The sequence below is a fragment of the Delphinapterus leucas genome, chromosome 18, assembly GCF_059928025.1.
Source record: "Delphinapterus leucas isolate spDelLeu-1000000601 "Yukka" chromosome 18, BTC_Dleu_Yukka2, whole genome shotgun sequence".
NCBI classification, from domain to species: domain Eukaryota; kingdom Metazoa; phylum Chordata; class Mammalia; order Artiodactyla; family Monodontidae; genus Delphinapterus; species Delphinapterus leucas.
The window spans coordinates 69,510,317-69,530,757 of NC_143146.1; the positions used below are offsets into that span (position 1 = coordinate 69,510,317).

General features: G+C 36.3%; 1 protein-coding gene across 1 annotated transcript in view; it reads left to right on the plus strand.

Annotated features, from left to right (window-relative positions):
• Positions 1 to 1,356: 1,356 nt before the first annotated feature.
• The window catches only part of STARD13 (StAR related lipid transfer domain containing 13), a 295,675-nt gene continuing 276,590 nt past the window's right edge, over positions 1,357 to 20,441 (plus strand). The window contains exon 1 of the mRNA XM_089899677.1: positions 1,357 to 1,386. The gene's annotated coding sequence lies outside the window, so the exon portion shown is untranslated. The remainder of the gene's footprint in view (positions 1,387 to 20,441) is intronic.

The window sequence follows — 20,441 nt, forward strand, 5'->3', positions numbered from 1 at the left end:
GATTCGAGAGTAGGCATAAACAGAATTTAACTGGAAGGACAGAAAAGTGTCAAAGATGATCCTTGGGTTTCCAATTTGAGCAACCAGGTAGATGGTTGTTTTCATCAGTTGGAGTTACTATGACAAAAATACCATAGACTGAGTGGCTTAAACAACAAATATTTATTTTTCACAGTTCTGGAAGCTAGAAGTCCAAGATCAAGACACTGGCAGATGTGGTGTCTGGTGAAAACTCATTTCCTGGTTTGCAAATGACCATTTTCCTTGCCGAGTCCTCACATGGCAGAGAACTCTGAGCTCTTCATCCTCTTATAAGGGCACCAGTCCCATCATGGGGACCCACCCCCATGACCTCATCCAAACCAAATTACCTCCCAAAGGTTCCACCTCCAAATACCATCACATTGGGGATTAGGCTTCAACACATGAATTTGGGGAGGGATGCACACATTCAGTCCACAGCAATGGTGATGCCTTTCACTAAGATGGGAACACAGAAAGAGTATCAGTTTGGGGCTGGGTGTATGTGTGAGGGGGCGGATAATGTTGAGCTCCGAACACATGGTGTTTGGGGTGTCTGTGAAATGTCCAAACGCAGATGTCCAATAAACAGTTTCCTCTATTGGCCTGAAGCTCAAGGAAAGAGATGTGGGCTGGAGATATAAATCTGGAGGTTATCAGTGTATGGATGGAAAGTAAATGAGATCACCCTGGAAAAAGTGCAAAGTAAAAAGAGAAGCCAGCCCTGTGCCATGTCTGAAAAATGAAATAAAACAAAAGTAAATTAAATCAATATGCAAGAATGGCACAGGCAAGAGGGGAATCCACCAAGAAAATGAAAAGGAACAGTTAGAGCGGTAGAAGAGATAACAGGGACCGCATGGGAGAACAGGAGCCTAGAAGGATAAAGCTTTCGACGGGAGGAGTGCTCAGCTGCCTTGGCTGCTATAATGTTACTGAGAGATAAAGTGAGGCAGGGGATGGTTTTAGCACTAAGGAGGTTGTTGGTGACATGAGGACAGTGGAGTAGACGACAAAAACTAGACTTCAGTCTTCCTCTAGTTGCTAAATGGACGCATAGTATAGTGTAAATCTTTACATAAGTCTGAGAAAAATAAACTTCATGCATCTTCTTTGTCAATGAGTATTTTAATTACTTGTATTATTCCAAATGCTTTGTGCACACTAAAATCATTCAATCCTAATACCCTAATTGGTATTTTACTTTCATTTCTGGAGGCCATTCGATTCTAATTTTACAATCTGATTTTTTTTTCAAACTCAGTGATGATATTCTTGATGAAGACGGTGTAATTTTGAGATATTAAGAGAGTTTTTATTTTTTTATACAGGTGCTGTCTGACAAACAAAGCAAAGAGAGAGCAGGTAAGTCTCTTTGATGAAGTCTGTTTTACTATTTACCTATAAAAGTTGTTTGAAGAGCCTTGCCTAGTCACTATAAATTTAAGCATGCCACAAGTCTTGCTGAATAATTGATAGTCACAGTATGATGTTAAATTAGAGTATATTCTACGTCTTGAAAACTGGATCAGTTCACTCAGTTTTTCCCTAGTACTCGTGCAGCCATATTGTGGGTTTAATTCCTGTTTTGTACAGTTGGTTCCATACGGATAGAAATTACTTTGCATAACTAGACCTGTTGTGATCATTTCACTGTCTATACAAATATGTTGTATAGATAGTGAAATCATTATGTTGTACACCTGAAACTACTATACTGTTATATGTGAACCATATCTCAAAAAAAATTTAATTAAATTAAAAAAAGAAATTCCTTTGCCTAACCAGGCTTTATCTTGAAATATATACTATAGATAAAGTAGTAACAAAAGATTACACCCGTACCAAAACAACTGCTCAGGTGAGTCCTCTTAACAATAAAAAAGGGTAGCAGTTTTTCTTTGTATAGCTTCTGTATTTGGAAATGTTCTGCGTAAATCAAAATGTTTTACATCTTTTTTTTTATTTAAATGTTTTACATCTTAATTTATTGAATTTCTTATTTCAATAACTACATAAAATAACAGCTAACAACCCCCTGAACCACCACTTCTTACCAACGGTTTAGCAGCTGTTGTTTTATTTGAACAGTTCTTTATTTGAACAGTCATTGTGGACATATTCTGAATCTTCTCATTTGTCCTTACTTCATATGGTCATTTAAATGTTTACACTTGAAAGGAAGCCACTTCAAAAACTTTGTGTGACTCCACTATACACATTCTTTACATATTGAAGATAATGTGTTTCTGGAAAAGTTCAATGAAAAAATTAAAACTTCTTTTCTCTGAGTTAATACCTTTAAAGGCTTTTTTGAAATAATCTTGTCAAATAATGCCACTAAAAAATAATACTCTAATGCTGCCCTTATCTTCGGTAACCATCATTGTTTTCGTTTTCGAAGACCTCTTTTTCTTTTATCTGTTGGAGAAAACTTTTAGTCCCTATTCAGATACCCAAGATCTCAGCTTCAGTTCAAATTAGCATCAGCATTGGGTCTCTGGGATATAGTCATCTGCTGTTCTTCTGTCTCCTGGGGAGATTTGTAAGGAGACTTTCACACTGGACCAACAAGTGTGCAGGGCCCACCAGCTGTAGCAAAATCACCAGACTGAGTTTGCTTTTGCTGTTCTGTGAAATGCTTGTAGCATCAAGCATGCACAGTTTTGTCCATATCCATTTTTATATTTGAGACCTTAACAATACATAACCTTCAACCAACTGACACCTAAGTAGGGAATAAGCAAAGCCCACTTTTAAAATCTTATGAATGTGTCCCAGTTGTAAACTATGCCATAAGTAGAACCCTCTGTGCTTCACCTCTCTTGTTGAAATTCCAACCTGAGCTAGAGTTGATCTTGAATTTACGTCAGCAAAGACTGTGCTTCACTCCAGAAATCACCAAATGAAGGATTTACACAAAAAAGTAGCATGTGAAGGTTTTAACTAGAATGTGATAGATTTATTTTCTTTTTATCATAAGCAAATCAAACTTGTTATAGTTAAAAAATACTTTCCATCACATAAAAGCTACAGTCAAGAGAGTAAATAAGAAACAACTGCCGTTAACTCCTGGCCAGAACTGACAAGTACTTTTCTAACAAATCTCCAATGAGGAAGTCCGCCTTTGGTGACTCTGATCCGGTGTAAATGCACCAGATTGGATGTGGAGCTTATCTACAAGTATTCAGGTATCACGCAGTGGGGCTTCAGTCTACCAGAGGCTCAATTTTTCACTGCTTATGCACTCTGCCAGCTAGTGTTTCATCTTGACAGGAAAAAAAAAAAAAAAAAGAATAGGCAAGCAGGCCAGCAGAAACTAGAAAAGAGTCAAATCAGTTTTCACATAAATTTTATGGAAAGCACTTTGGGAGTAGGAAATATTGGTGAGGGAAGTCTGAGGACAATTTTTCTTCACATGTAAATCAGAGGAGAATTTTTGAAGCCTAATTCAAATTTCCATGCAAATGTAAAATAGTCCATAAGTTTGGGTTTTTCAATAACAGCTGTTCTCTTTTTTTTTTTATCTCATCTTTCAGATTAAATTATTTTTACGATTCAAATTTTTAATGCTCATTCCTTTCTGCTGTTTGTAAAATGTGAAGTCAGATCCCCTCATTTTTGGCTTCCCATCATTGCTTCTTGATTGGAATGTCCAAGAGCTTCTCTCTGTGTGTTTTACCAAAGATGTAATATAGAGGTCAGACAGAAGAGGCTATTCAATATAGAGAGACGTAAGATGTAACATGACATAGAAAAAGGACATACTGTGACCCAGCCTCACTGTCTGCCCTTGTAAGGTGATTCCTAATGATTCTTTCTTGTGTGGCCTGATCCACATTTTCCTCTGGTCTCAGTCTCTGGAGAGAGATAAATGGGGAACCCAATGTAATAGTGATCTCAAGCAGAAAAGCTTAGGCACAAGGAGGTGGTCTAAAGGCCAGTCGATGTGGTTACCTTCACTAATAGTTTAAGAGAGGGTGTCACTAAATAACTACACTCTTTTTAAGGGGTATAAACTGTCCAATAGGACCAAAATATTTCAGCCTAGTTGTGGAAGGAATATTTGCTATGGTAACAGTGGAGTAAATTCTGAGTTTATGCCGATCAACACTGTGACCTTTGTGAGATAAAAAGTCAAAATGGAAATAAATGGTACATATTATGGTATGACTTCCTAATACAATGAAAAATTAATTCATTTTGAAAAGTGAATATAAATGTTTAAAAACTAACCCATATAGCTGTAGTTGACTTAATCTGTCCTTAAATTCAGTTTCTCATGGTACGTATTTTTCCTTTCTTCAATTTGTAAATAGGAGACCAAAGCCAAATTCCAGTATTGCTCACGATCAAGAATATTTGAATCTTGTACTGATAAACTGTTCTTCACATACAATGTACATTTCGCTTCCAGAGTGTAAAAAAAAAAATTTCTCTTCCATTTAAAAAATGAGTTGAAAACCTAGGGAAAATAAGGTCACATCTGAAGAAATCACTTATGTTATTTTTTTCTCAGTAATTTCATTAGGGCAACACAGACAGCTCCTCCAAGCACAGTTTCAAAACAAGTTTCTTGGCCATAACTATCCCTCCTTCCTGAGAGTACTGTAATTACTTTCTGCCCCCTCAGCTTCATTGTGTTATAGAGTTTTGTTAGGCCCATTATCAAGAATATGAAGGCTCTGTCACAAAAAGAATTTCCCAAGTGTTAGAGATACAGGGCACACAGGGTGTCAAAAGTGCAGCCAAATCCAATGATTATGAACAGAAGCATATGCTATGGAATATACACATTCTTCCATTTCATTAGAATTTACTTGTAGTGACAAATGCCCAAGATCGAGAAATTCTCAGTGCCCCTCACCAACCCCAATTGGAAATTATGACTTCATTTTAACTCATAGAATGTTGAACATCTACTATGTCCCTGGCACTGTGCAAGGTCTTAGCGACACAAAGATAAATGAGATAAAATTATCCCTCCTTCAAGAAAGTTATCCAACTTAAATCCCCTCTGTTAAGATTTCTTTAGTGAAAACAGAGCTTTTCAGTAAATGTGTGACTAGTGAAATTTACAATAATTTAATAAGTTTTAGAATTGTGATTTCCTATAGCTACATAAAGAGAAGCAATTACCATTCGTGGCAGTATGCCCACATGAAGCAAAAGGAAAGCATCAGCGTGTTCCGAGAGGAAACTTGGTTTTATTTTATATTAATTTGTATGAATCTCTATCGTTGAAATGCAAGTGCAGCATAAAGCTTAAGAGCTATGTAAATCTAGTTCACATTCTTTTGCTCCATATGAGTTGTACCAGTTTATTCTGGATACTTACTTATAGCCCTTGTAAGCTGCCAATTTAAATACAGATGGAAAGGAGAGTGGCTTTTATCCACCATTCCTACCTCTTGCACCTGACATGCAAAGTCTTCTCCGCGGCAGTGCTTCCCAAATATCTATCAAAAAGCCCCCAATAACAGGAAGTCAGGGAAACTGCCAAGCCAGCAAACATGAAATTTGTTTTACCTGAAGAATTCAGGTGACTTTTGCATTGCTATTTCCTCCACTTTAAATGCTTGTCCCCGACTCTTAGCATGGTTGTCTCCTCATCATCCAGCTTAAATCCACTTGCTTTTTTCTTTTTCTTAATTTAATTAATTTTTGGCTGCGTTGAGTCCTCGTTGCTGCGCGCAGGCTTTCTCTAGTTGCAGCAAGCGGGGGCTACTCTTTGTTGCGGTACGTGGGCTTCTCATTGCGGCGGCTTCTCTTGTTGTAGAGCACGGGCTTGGTTGCTCCACGGCATGTGGGATCTTCCCGGCCCAAGGCCCGAACCCGTGTCCCCTGCATCGGCATGCGGATTCTTAACCACTGCGCCACCAGGGAAGCCCCCTAAATCCACCTGCTTTTAAAACTCTTCTCTTCCCCCTCTATCTGAAGAGGTTGCCTCCTCCCCTCACTAATTTCTAGCTCTGCAACTTTTGGCTTCCTTCACAGTACTTGTCAGAATTTAATTTCTTCCTTCCTTCCTTCCTCCCTCCCTCCCTCCCTCCCTTCCATTTTCCTTCCTTCCTCACTTCTTACCTACCTTCCTTCCTTCCTTCCCATTAGATTAGATTGCCCATGTCTTATTTATTGTTTTATCCCCTATGCCCAGCAGACTGCTGCTACATAACAGGTGCTCAAAAACATTTGATGACTAGAAGAATTCCTGAATAACTGTTTTGTATTAATATAATTGTGTGCCATCTAGAAAAAATATATATGCAGTAGGAAGACAACTGTGTTTATGCAGTGGCTTTGTGACATTCTTGGCACATTGCTGAGTATCCAGTTTGAAGAGGATAAGTCTGGGATATTAGAGGAAGATAGAGGATCAGAGTTTATTGAGTACCTACTGTGTGCTAGATCATGATGATTCTTTATGAATATTCCCTCATTCAATCCTCAAGAAACCCTGTAATGTAAGAGATATTGTCCTCACTTTTTACATATAAAAAATAAGGGTCAGTAAGATTAAATTGCTCAATGAGTGTCTAAGTTGGAATTTAAACCTGGTTCTATTTGATTTTTAAGATCATGTACTTTTCACTAAACAAATACTTCTTGAGGAGTATAGTGGGATTATGGGGTGGTGGGGGGCCTGGGAGTTGCTCGTTGCTACTACTTGTCCAACCACTGTATTTTATGTATTCGTAAATTTATTGAGTTATTGCGTAGGCATTATGATTCATTACATAATGAACACAAAGAAGGAAAAGACAGTGTCTTCCCTCCAGGAGCTCACAGTTAGTGGGGAAGAGAATAAACAAACAATACATAAAGTGATCAAAATGTAGATATTTTCTGTTATATTTATATACCTGCAATTTAGAATATAAATATGGCAAGGACACAGGCAGGATCCTTAAAATCAAGGAAAAATTACTTTTGCAAATATTTTAATAAAACTTCATTTAAATGTCCCCTCATTAATAGTAATCATTTATAAAAAATGAGTTCTGGAGACCAGAATTGAAGCAAAGAAAGAGGTTTGATCTTATGGTTGCTGTTGTTGCCTCTATAGTATCTTTGGAGGAAGCCAGACTTGAGCAAACCCTAAATGATAAAAGACAAATCAGTACCTGGTTTCTCCCCTTTGTGGTCTTTTGGGAAATGAGGCAGATTCTACTAGAGGGTAAGAGACCTTGAGTAGATGAGATCATGACCAGAAAGCAGAAAAGCAGAAAGCAGATACAACACTTGGTAGCTAATTGGTTGGCAGCAGGGAAAGAGTATTTTCTTGTTAAGAGAATCTTTCTTTGATATAATCAATAATTTCTTCAGTCAGAAACATTGAAGATTAATTTGTTTGTTTTTCAGTACCATTTCTTGCAAATAATAGACCTTAGCCGAAAAACATCTTTTTCACCTTATGTCCTATTTGTTTCATGATCTGAAAGGAAAATATAAAAATTTTCTATTCAATAACAACATGATTTTATCTTTTTATTTGTTATCTTAAAAAAATAGATCTCTCTACTTTTATGCATAGCATATTGGTTTCTTAAATAATATAAAGTTAATATTGAAAACAAAGTATTATTTCATTTTGAGGTTCTACGATATACCCACATCTTGTAAATAGATTTAAGATTAGTCCATGTTTATATTTATTATTCTTGAAATGCAATCTCCGTAAATAGTGCATTAAGGAAAATACCAGCGTTAAAAGACAGCCATAATTTTTGCTTTCGAAATTGCCTTTTATAAGTATGCTATATTTAAATATATAATCTTGAAACCATCATTCACACACCATTATTTTCACTGCAATTTTATTACAAATAAATATAGTCCCATGGAAAATTTTCAGTCATATTGACTGCAACATTACTACAGATGAGTAACTTTGATGTATATTTACCTCTAGCCACTAATTCAGTCTTTGGAAATACTGGTAGGTCTAAACGGTTTTTTTGTAAGCTCCAGTTGTTTTGTGAAGCTGCCCCTTCCCCTAGGCAGCCCTGAAATTATCCAGTTGAAAATGTGGGACCTTTTATGAGACATTGTCTTAATCCAAAGGGCTGATCATATGCTTAAAAAAAAAGAATATTCTGCCCCATATAATTTTTTACAGAAATTAATCATTGAATACTATTCAGTTACATTCCGCTAATTTATATGTATGACTTTTGTTAACATCCTCCTCTAAGAAAGGAACAAAGATTCCAAAATCACATTAGAATATGGGCACCGTCACCAACAGCTGGCAAGTAATTGGGGTTCCTCTCATTCTGCATCAGAAATTTCCAGCCCAGAACCTTCTGACATGGAAACACAGGCACCCCTCTCCTTTACTGGCCAGCACTTTAATCTCCCCCGTTGTTCACTGAACACCCTCTGCTCTCTCACTCCTCAGGGACACAAAGACAAGATGTTCCCTGACCTCCCCACCTGGTAAATCCCTCTGCACATTCAAGAGGCAGATCAGAGGCTAATCCCTCTTCTGTTGAACTTTCCCTTAATCCCCCAAACAGAGTAAACCGGCACACGACACATTATGATCCTCCCTGTCATGGCTCCTATAACATTCTATAACTTCTATTGCAGAAATTATATCTCCTATAACATTCTATATCTTCTATTGCAGAAGTTATATCCTCGAAAGCAGACCACAATTTATTATTTTTTGTATCCTCGGTACATGCACATACTGGGTTCTTGATAAATTTTTGTTGAATGAATGAATGAATGAAATAATTTGCATTTTACATTTGTAACAACCTGTGAGGTAAGCAATACAGTAAATCCCCTACATACGAACGAGTTCCATTATGAGAATGCATTTGTAAGTCCAATTTGTTTGTAAGTCCAACAAAGTTAGCCCGGGTAACCAACTAACACAATCAACTATATACCGCTGCTTTTATGCTTGCTTCCAGACACCCTGGGCTTGAAATAAAGATACTGTGCTACTGTACTCTATACAGTACCATACAGTAAAGTACACAAAAGCGCACATGGCAATGTACAACAGACACGTGAACTAACTTACGTGATTGGACATGCGAACACACATTCGCATCTTTGAAAGTTCACAACTTGAAGGTTCGTATGTAGGGAACTTACTGTGTAGTTGTTATCTTGATCTTACAGAAACTGAGGTTAATAGGCATTAAATGACTTGTTAACATGTATGCATCTGTTCTACTGACTGACAGACAAAACTAACATTGAAACTTTAGTCAAATAATTTTTCTAGCACACCAGTTTTGAGTGTTGTTTGTTGTTTTGCTTTTGTCCTTCAATTTTTTTCCCACGACTTGATTTTAACGTTGGTTATTTGAAAACGCATATGCTCCATAACAGTACTAATAGAAATATAATGCAAGCCCCAAATGCGAGGCAAATATGTCATTTAAAATCTATTAGCCTCATTAAAAAGGTAAAAAGAAACAAATGAAATTAATTTTCAGAATATTTTATTTAACCCATAGCTCTAAAATATCATTTCAACATAAAATAAAAATAATAAATATTAATAAGACATTTCACTTTTTTGTAGTAAGTATTTAAGATCTTGGGAGTATTTCACACTTCACATCACATCTCGGTTCAGACTAGTCACATTTTGATAGCACAAATGATAACATCTTTTTATAAGTCACTCTGTGATTTGCTGTTTGACACAGTCTTGTGGGGAGCCACATTAGTGAATCAATTTAAGTGGTGAGAAAGGGGATCATCATGGCATAGCTAGGGAAAATCAGTAAGCCACCGGTGTGAGTTATAGTGTCTTTTCCTCCATTGTTTTTATTTGAAGTACTTGTAGGGATTATTGATTTCCTTAGTGGAATTATTGAAAGCATTCCTGCTTCCCTCTGCAATCCAAAATATTATTTTCATCTTTTACATTTCTTAATGCAAAACTAAAGAACACTCTTCTTTTTAGAGACAGAACATGTGGGCATTAGAGACAGGCTGAAAATTGAGTGTAGGCTCCTGTTACTTACTAGCCTCATCATCAAAGGCAAGTTACTGAAGTACCAGAAGTTACTGAAATAAGCCTCATTTTACTAATCTGCAAACATACATTACAACATACCTTTTTGGCATAATTGTTATGGGGCTTATATGAGATAACAGATGGAAAGTTCTGAGTATGATGCCTGCATGTGGTCAATATACAGTGGCTATTGCTTGCTTACTTACTAGCTCTATACAAAGTTCTCATCATCACCTCCAACTACAACTTATATTTACTGAGTAGCCAAGTGATGCATGGTAAAGCATTTTAACGGCGGATACGAGGCCATAAACCAAGAATAGAAGGAGAAGTCAAGATGTTCTAACTTTTAAGATATCAAAGCTCATTTTTTTAAAAAAAATATATTTATTTATTTAGTTAGTTAGTTATGGCTGTGTTGGGTCTTTGTTGCTGTGCACGGGTGTTCTCTAGTTGCAGTGAGTGGGGCAACTCTTTGTTGCGGTGTGCGGGCTTCTCATTGTGGTGGCTTCTCTTGCTGCGGAGCACGGGCTCTAGGTGCTGCAGGCTTCAGTAGTTGTGGCACATGGGCTTCAGTAGTTGTGTCTTGCGAGCTCCAGAGCACAGGCTCAGTAGTTGTGGCACATGGGCTTAGTTGCTCCACGGCATGTGGGATCTTCCCGGCCCAGAGCTCAAACATGTGTCCCCTGCCTTGGCAGGTGGGTTCTTAACCACTTCGCCACCAGGGAAGCCCAAAGCTCATTCTTTATATGTTATCTTGGATAAGTCACATTCTGCTTCCTTAGATATAAAAGGTAAAAAATATGTTTTGCTTCAATAATAGAAGTACTATGGCCACTTAATATAACAATTATTTCATAATAAGTTTTATAACAAATAAGTACACTCTGCCACTCTGAAAGGAAATTTATGGATAAAAGATACACATAATTTTGAAAAGCAACATAATAAATGAAGTGTAATAAGTAAAAAGGAAAGTAATTTACAATTAAATGATTGTGTATTTAATATATAATGAAATAAAAGGAAAGTAATTTACAATTAAATGATTGTGTATTTAATATATAATGTTCAGCTTGATTATATTAGAAGATATAATGAAGTAGTCTGATGCTTATAATGAGTAGTTTTAGATTTAAAAGAGGTAAGAATATGCAAAGCCACTTGGTAGAAGAGTTACAGGAAAATGAAGGAGTAGAGGTAAGCATAGAATTAGAATAAAACCAGGGTCGAGATGAGTAATAACAGACAGACTTATGTGTATAAAAGGCAAAAGAAAATAACCTTAATTAAAGTAAAGATTAGATGCTAAGACAAATTGTCAACTCTTATGTAGAGAAAATGAGAAAGTTTGATTTCTTGCAAATGAGCTGAGCTTTGTTCATGTATGGTGTCACAATAATTAATTCCCTGCGTTATAACATGGGACAGAGAACAAAAAACCTATCTCCTTTCTTGAAATTCCACCTCATGGCAATGCATGCAGTCAGACTCATATTTAAAAAGACACTAGAGATCGTTTCTTTCCATGGGCAACAGAGAATGAGGATGGATTAGAAAAAGCTTTACTACAAGAAGCTATAGAGAAATTGTATAATCAATGCATGGGAACAGTATTGAAAAACCTAGGTAATTACAAAATAAATGCTTTAATCATAGATGGTCATATTTAACATTTTAAAATAAGTCTAAATAATACTAAATGTTAGCCTTCCCACAATTTACATGGTAGTTTCATTGCTGGAAAATTCAGTGTGTATTAAAACCATGTAAAAACTACTTTCTGTTTGTCTCTAAAATGGAATTAAGTTCTAGTTGCAGAGAAGCTCAGATAATAATTTATGTGGAAGGAGGTCTGGAAATCATGCAGAACGCAGGGCACTTCTTCCCTGGGCATGCCTGTCCCATGGCTTTCAGGATAGTCACTAAATTCTAGTAGAAGCTCCTAGTTATTGCAGTAAACAAAAATGCACTCCCTCATTTTTTTCCCCAAAAGCACCCTTCTAGGAGGTTTAAGATCTCCATTGAGGCTTAGAGAGAAGGCACACCCTTGCATTTGAAACTTTCCACACACAGGCACTAATCTAGCAGCATGACTTGAGGTTGGGACACCTAAAATGGGACTGGGTGTGCATCTGCAACTTGTTCCTTCAACTGCCTGGTGCCAACCGTGGCATGCCAGTTCTAACAGCCCCTAGGCACTTCAGATGCTTGCTGGACACTCTGCTTGTTGATGGCCTTGAAAGAATCTCTTTCCAAGTAGGAGGCATAGGCAAAACTTCACGCTGCTAGTCAAAAACAAAACACCACTGAATAAATGAGTATACAATGCAAATCTGTTGTGCCATTTGAATAATTACATATATGGTGGTTTTCCTTTTCACTGAGCTCTTGTACAAAGTGAGACTACAATTTTTGTTCATCTTTTGAGAATTTCAATTAGTTTTAAAACTTCTATTACCTATTCTTAGCTCCAAAAACTCCCATCAAAATCCATCTGTCATTTGATAACAATCAGCAGCTCAAATTAACAAACTCTCAGCCTTGGATAGGAGTTTAATTCATCTATAAAAGTCATCTTTCAGTTGTGGAAGCAAACCAATTTCTCTTCTGGAAAATTCACTAAAGGCAAGCTTCTCAGACTATGCCTATTTTGAGTAACATTGTAAGGTTTCTGAAAGGCACACTTGAGTTATATAATAACATACAAAATGAATTTAGCTTTTTACATGTAAAATACATCCACATCCCTACTGCTTATGGCCTTTTTTTTTATAGGCAGTTCCTATTCCCTATAGGCATGTTCCCGATCACCCATGGGATGAAATCCAGAAAACTTGTCTGGCCATCAGAGTTCCTAAACAGTCTGACTGCCACTTACCCCCACCCCCCTCCCATGCTGTCAGACAGCCTCCAGCTCATCCCTCTTGCAGCTGTCTGTATTTGCCTCCTCACAGCCATCACTCAGGCCAGACACAGGAGCTTCTGGGCCGGCCATTGAACTCCTACTTGGTCATGTAATCACTTCACTTTGAGTCAATTTTTTCATAAGTACAAAGTAGGGGGCATTAAATAAAGTTAATGTATGTAGAATGCTTAGCACACAGTAGCTCCTCCAGAATTGTTAGTTCCTCTCTCCTCCCTTTTAAGGTCTTCATCTCTAAATCTATAAAAACACTGTCTTTGAGACCAGCCCAAATTCCACATCTGTGAAAATTTCCCTTGAGACCTCAGCTGGAAGTATTCACTCATTTACAGATGAAGAAACTAGATACAGAAAAATTAAGTAACTATTGATAGCTCAGGGCTTCATAACTGGTAAGTGGTAAAGATAGATTCCAACCTAGGTAATCTGGTTCTAGAGTGTGTGTTTTTATTTTTTAACAGGACATAATTTTTTAAAAAACACAACTTTATTGAGATATAATTTACATGCCATACATTTCACCCATTTAAGTGTACAACTCAAAAAAAAAAAAGTGTACAGCTCAATGGTTTTTACCCTGTATACAGAGCTGTGCAACCATCACCACAATCAATTTGAGAACATTCTCATTACTCCAGAAAGAAACCCCCCACCCATTAGCCGTCACTTCCCATTTCCCCGTTAATCCTACCCTGTAGTCCTTGGCCACTGTTAATCAACTTTCTATCTCTATTTGCCTGTTTGCCTGTTCTGGACATTGCATATAAATGGACTCATACAACATGTGGTCTTCTGTGCCTCGTTACTCTCTTCCCATAATGCTTTCAAGGTTCTTCCACATTTTGGCATGTATCAGTACTTCATTTCTCTTTATTGCTGAGTAATAGACCATTTTATGGATAAACTTTATTTAGTTTATCTATTTATCAGTTTATGGACGTTTGGATTCTTCCCACTTGTTGGCTATTATGATTATATGAATATTATTATGAATATTCATCTACACATTTTTGTGTGAACATACGTTTTTATTATTCTTGGGTACATACTTAGAATTGCTGGGTCATATGGTAACTCTGTGTTAAACTTTTTGAGGAACTGCCAAACTGTTTTCCAAAGTGACTGTACCAGTTTAAATTCCTACGAACAATGTGTGAGGGTTCCAGTTTCTCCACATCCTCACCAATACTTATTATTATCTGACTTTTATTATAGCCATCCAGATGGGTATGAAATAGTATCTCACTGTGGTTTTTATTTGCATTTCCCTAATGACTAATGACGTTGAACATCTTTTCACATGCCTGTTGGCCATTTGCATATCTTCCTTGAAGAAATGTTTGTTAAATCTTTTAAAATTATTTGTAAGCCCATTTTTAAATTGGGTTATTTGTCTTTTCAAAGTGTTGAGTTGTTTCAAAGTGTTGAGGAGTTTTTAAATATATTCTTGTAGACAAGCCCTTATCAGATATATGGTTTGAAATATTTTCTCCTATTCTGTGAGGTGTCATTTCACTTTTTGATGATGTTCTTTGAAGTACAAATTTTTTAAACTTTGATGACTTCCAATTCATTTTTTCTTTTGTTGCTTATGTTTGTTATGTTGCTTATGTCTAAGAAAGCTTTGCCTAACCTAACCCAAGTTCATGAAAATTTATTCGTATGTTTTCTTCTAAAAGTCTTGTGGTGTTAGCACTTACATTTAGGCCTCTGATCACTTGGAATTAATTTTTTGTGTGTGGTCCAATGAAGGAGTCTGACTCCAGTCTTTCGCATATGGCTATCCAGTTGTTCCAGCATCACTTGTTGAAAAAACTATTCTTTCCGCCACTGAATTGACACCCTTGTTGATAAAGAGCCGGTGTACTTAATTTCAGTACTGTGCTACATCTGTCATTTCTACTCTCTGTCCATCAGATCCCTTCATGCTCACAAACTACATTTTCTTCCTCAATCATACCATACTCTTCCACACATCCATACTTCCCTACATTCTTCCTGTCTGTCCTGAATGCAACTCCCCATTTTGTCTGCTATCCTGAAGACCAGCTCAAATGGAATCTATTTTGTCTAGTTTTTGTGGCTTTACCTGCAGCATATTATTTAGTTTTTCAAAATGTTTTACTTTTCATACTGGATCATTATCTAGTTACTGACAATTCCTCTACTGTTAAAAAACTATCATTCTCTTTCTCCAAGCACTTAGCACAGTGTCCAGCGTATTATAGACACTATAGATATAAATCTGTTGAAATGAATGAATTAAAACGGCCTTGGCTAGGAATTTTAGGGGCTATAAGAAACCCAGGAAGATCCTAAAGCAATCAAGTATTCAATAAATATAAAAGGTGTTAAAATGAAAACTGCAACCCACAGTGAAAACATCATTTTCTCATGCTTCTGATAAATTTCCTGCAGACTTATCCTTGCTATATCACTGTTAAAAACAGTGAAAGTTAGTGAAAATTTTACAGGTTGATAAAAGGTTTTGTGAGCTAATGCACTATTTAAATGTATTTTACAGACTGCATTACTGAAAATATTTTAAAATTAATTTTGTTAATGTCTATCTCTCGCTTAGTTTTTATAGCATATTTTGGAAAGATTTTTTAAATTTATTTTTTATTTTTTTTACATCTTTATTGGAGTATAATTGCTTTACCATGGTGTGTTAGTTTCTGCTTTATAACAAAGTGAATCAGTTATACATATACATGTGTTCCCATATCTCTTCCCTCTTGCATCTCCCTGCCTCCCACCCTCCCTATCCCACCCCTCCAGGAGGTCACAAAGCACCGAGCTGATATCCCTGTGCTATGCGGCTGCCTCCCACTAGCTATCTATTTTACGTTTGGTAGTGTATATATGTCCATGCCACTCTCTTACTTTGTCACAGCTTACCCTTCCCCCTCCCCATATCCTCAAGTCCACTCTCTAGTAGGTCTGTGTCTTTATTCCTGCCTTACCCCTAGGTTCTTCATGACATTTTTTTTTCTTAGATTCCATATATATATGTGTTAGCATATGGTATTTGTCTCTCTCTTTCTGACTTACTTCACTCTGTAAGACAGACTCTAGGTCTATCCACCTCATTACAAATAGCTCAATTTCTTTTCTTTTTATGGCTGAGTAATATTCCATTGTATATATGTGCCACATCTTCTTTATCCATTCATCCGATGATGGACACTTAGGTTGTTTCCATCTCCGGGCTATTGTAAATAGAGCTGCAATGAACATTTTGGTGTATGACTCTTTTTGAATTATGGTTTTCTCAGGGTATATGCCCAGTAGTGGGATTGCTGGGTCATATGGTAGTTCTACTTGTAGTTTTTTAAGGAACCTCCATACTGTTCTCCATAGTGGCTGTACCAATTCACATTCCCACCAGCAGTGCAAGAGTGTTCCCTTTCCTCCACACCCTCTCCAGCATTTATTGTTTCTAGATTTTTTGATGATGGCTGTTCTGACTGGTGTGAGATGATATCTCATTGTAGTTTTGATTTGCATTTCTCTAATGATTAATGATGTTGAGCATTCTTTCATGTGTTTGTTGGCAGTCTGTATATCTTCTTTGGAGAAATGTCTGTTTAGGTCTTCTGCCCATTTTTGGATTGGGTTGTTTGTTTTTTTGTTATTGAGCTGCATGAGCTGCTTATAAATTTTGGAGATTACTCCTTTGTCAGTTGCTTCATTTGCAAATATTTTCTCCCATTCTGAGGGTTGTCTTTTTGTCTTGTTTACGGTTTCCTTTGCTGTGCAAAAGCTTTTGAGTTTCATTAGGTCCCATTTGTTTATTTTTGTTTTTATTTCCATTTCTCTAGGAGGTGGGTCAAAAAGGATCTTGCTGTGATTTATGTCATAGAGTGTTCTGCCTACGTTTTCCTCTAAGAGTTTGATAGTTTCTGGCCTTACATTTAGGTCTTTAATCCATTTTGAGCTTATTTTTGTGTATGGTGTTAAGGAGTGATCTAATCTCATACTTTTACATGTACCTGTCCAGTTTTCCCAGCACCACTTATTGAAGAGGCTGTCCTTTCTCCACTGTCCATTCCTGCCTCCTTTATCAAAGATAAGGTGACCATATGTGCATGGCTTTTTCTCTGGGCTTTCTATCCTGTTCCATTGACCTATCTTTCTGTTTTTGTGCCAGTACCATACTGTCTTGATTACTGTAGCTTTGTAGTATAGTCTGAAGTCAGGGAGCCTGATTGCTCCAGCTCTGTTTTTCGTTCTTAAGATTGCTTTGGCTATTCGGGGTCTTTTGTGTTTCCATACAAATTGTGAAACTTTTTGTTCTAGTTCTGTGAAAAATGCCAGTGGTAGTTTGATAGGGATTGCATTAAATCTGTAGATTGCTTTGGGTAGTATAGTCATTTTCACAATGTTGATTCTTCCAATCCAAGAACATGGTATATCTCTCCATGTTTTTGTGTCATCTTTAATTTCTTTCATCAGTGTCTTATAATTTTCTGCATATAGGTCTTTTGTCTCCTTAGATAGGTTTATTCCTAGATATTTTATTCTTTATTTTCTTCTTTTTGTTGCAGTGGTAAATGGGAGTGTTTTCTTGAGTTCACTTTCAGGTTTTTCATCATTAGTGTGTAGGAATGCCAGAGATTTCTGTGCATTAATTTTGTATCCTGCTACTTTACCAAATTCATTGATTAGCTCTAGTAGTTTTCTGGTAGCATCTTTAGGATTCTCTATGTATAGTATCATGTCATCTGCAAACAGTGACAGCTTTACTTCTTCTTTTCCGATTTAGATTCCTTTTATTTCCTTTTCTTCTCTGATTGCTGTGGCTAAAACTTCCAAAACTGTGTTGAATAAGAGTGGTGATAGTCGGCAACCTTGTCTTGTTCCTGATCTTAGTGGAAATGCTTTCAGTTTTTCACCACTGAGGACGATGTTGGCTGTGGGTTTGTCATATATGGCCTTTATTATGTTGAGGAAAGTTCCCTCTATGCCTACTTTCTGGAGCGTTTTTATCATAAATTGGTGTTGAATTTTGTCGAAAGCTTTCTCTTCATCGATTGAGATGATCATATATTTTTTCTCCTTCAATTTGTTAATATGGTGTATCACATTGATTGATTTGCTTATATTGAAGAATCCTTGCATTCCTGGAATAAACCCCACTTGATCATGGTGTCTGATCCTTTTAACGTGCTGTTGGATTCTGTTTGCTGGTATTTTGTTGAGGATTTTTGCATCTATGTTCATCAGTGATATTGGTCTGTAGTTTTCTTTCTTTGTGACATCTTTGTCTGGTTTTGGTATCAGGGTGATGGTGGCCTCGTAGAATGAGTTTAGGGGTGCAAAAATAGTCCAAAAAAGCCTGTATACTCTTTGACAGATTTACCTATATAACCATCATCCAGACTTACCAATTTTTAACATTTTAATATTTTTTAAACATTTTGTTCTATTTGCTTTATCATTTACACTCTCTCTAGTTAACTCATCCTTTGTTTTTGCCAGACTAAGCAAATACATGTATACTTTCTTATTTCTTCTTTTTTTTGCACAAAATTAGTATTCTGTTTTTGCTCTTTTGCATTTTTTTTTTATGTCACCTAACAATATATCCTGGAGAGCACTCTTCGTATCAGTTTGGGATTTTTTGTTTTGTTTTGTTTTTAATAGCCACATAGCACTCCATTGTGTGTCCGGACCACGGTTTAACCAACTTATCTCCTATGATTAGGCTATTAGGTACTTTCCAACATTTTGCAAAAACAAATAATGCTGAAAGACATAATATTACACATATGTGTTTTCATATTGCCAGGGTATGTGAAGGTTAAATTTCTTGAAATGGAATTGCTTGGTAGAAAGGCTTTACTTATTTGCATTCACACCAGCGATATATAAAAGTGCTATTTCCCACAGCCTCACCAAGTGAATATATTCTCAAGCTTTTACTTTTGCCAGTCTGGTAGGTCAAATTGATCTCTCAGTGTACTTTAAATTTACATTTCTCTTATTATGAATGAAGATGACCATCTTTTCATATGTATAATGGCTGTTTTGCGTTTTGTATGTCTTTACAAATTGTTGTTCATGTCCTTTGCCCATTTTTCTGTCAATTTTTGGTCTTTTTCTACTCTTGAGTTTTGAAAGTTTCCAATATATTAGGAATATTAGCACTTTATCTATAATACATATTAACAATATTTTCTCCTGTTTTGTCATTTGGAACTTCTATGTTCCACTCTTTTCTCATGGAGTTTTTGTCACATAAAAGTTCGTTTCATTTGTGATGCTTTGCTTTGAGTTGAATCTATCAACCTTTTCTTATATTGCATCTGGACTTTGGCTCAAAGGTAGAAAGCTGGTCCCCACACCTAGGTTATAGTGTAATTCACTTATGTTTTCTTCTTGTTCTTATATGCTTTCCTTTTTTGTTTTAACGTAAAGTATTATTATTTTAATACATTGCTGAATATCTGCTACTTTTAAATTTTATATTTCTTGCACCGATGTTTACAGTTGAGATTAATTACAATTTTCTATACATTGTGATATCTTTAATATAAAGTTATCCTGGTTTTATAAAAATAAATTTGAGTTAGTTCTCACTTTCCATGATCAAAAGTAGTTTGAATGCCATTGGAATGATCTGGCTTTATAATTAATCAGAACTTGAGAGATATTTATTCACCTTTTCATTCTCTTTTATAGCAATTGGTCTGTTTAACCTTTTCATTTTGTGTTGTTTGGAAATTTTAATTTTCTTAAGAAATTATCCATTTCCTGAACATTTTCAAATTTGTTGCTGTAGATCTGCGTATAGAGAGCTCTACATGGTAAAAAGGGACAAGATGCACCTTCTCTATTGACTGTCTCATTTTAAAGAGAGAATGTCAGGATATTGGGTTTTTTTATATTAAATATTATGACTCCAATTTGTATTACAGTACTCCAGTGTTATTTCTATAAGATTCCACCTAATGGATAAAACTGGGGGTAAAATCGCAAACTTGTTTTTGCTTCCCAAACTTGTAGGCTTTCTCTGTTTCTCTCTTAGAGATTCAAATATATGATTGAGAGAAAGCCTCAGGAAAATGATTAATTTCATTGATCATCATTATCACTGTCATTATTATAATGATTATCATTATCATTATTGATCATCATTATCATCATTATCATCTAATCACTTAGATTCAGAGAATACTAGAGCTGGAGAAAAGATTATAGATAATTAGTCCAACCCTTTCACCCTATAAACAAGGAAGCTGAAACCTTGTCGGGGTGACTTGCTCAGAGTTACCATCACAAATGAGTGGTTAGTGGTAGAGCCATGGCAAGAAGCCGGTTTCCCAGCCTCTTGTATCCTATTCTAGTGCTCTTGCTTAGTTTCCCCTCCCTGCTTTTAGGGGAACTACTCACATGTTGGGCTTAATGCAGATTCCTGCAGACTTCTACTTTCAATAAAAGTGAGTCAGCGTGCCCAGAAGAGGTGATCCTGCAGGAAAGTGAGTGCACACTTGGAAATTC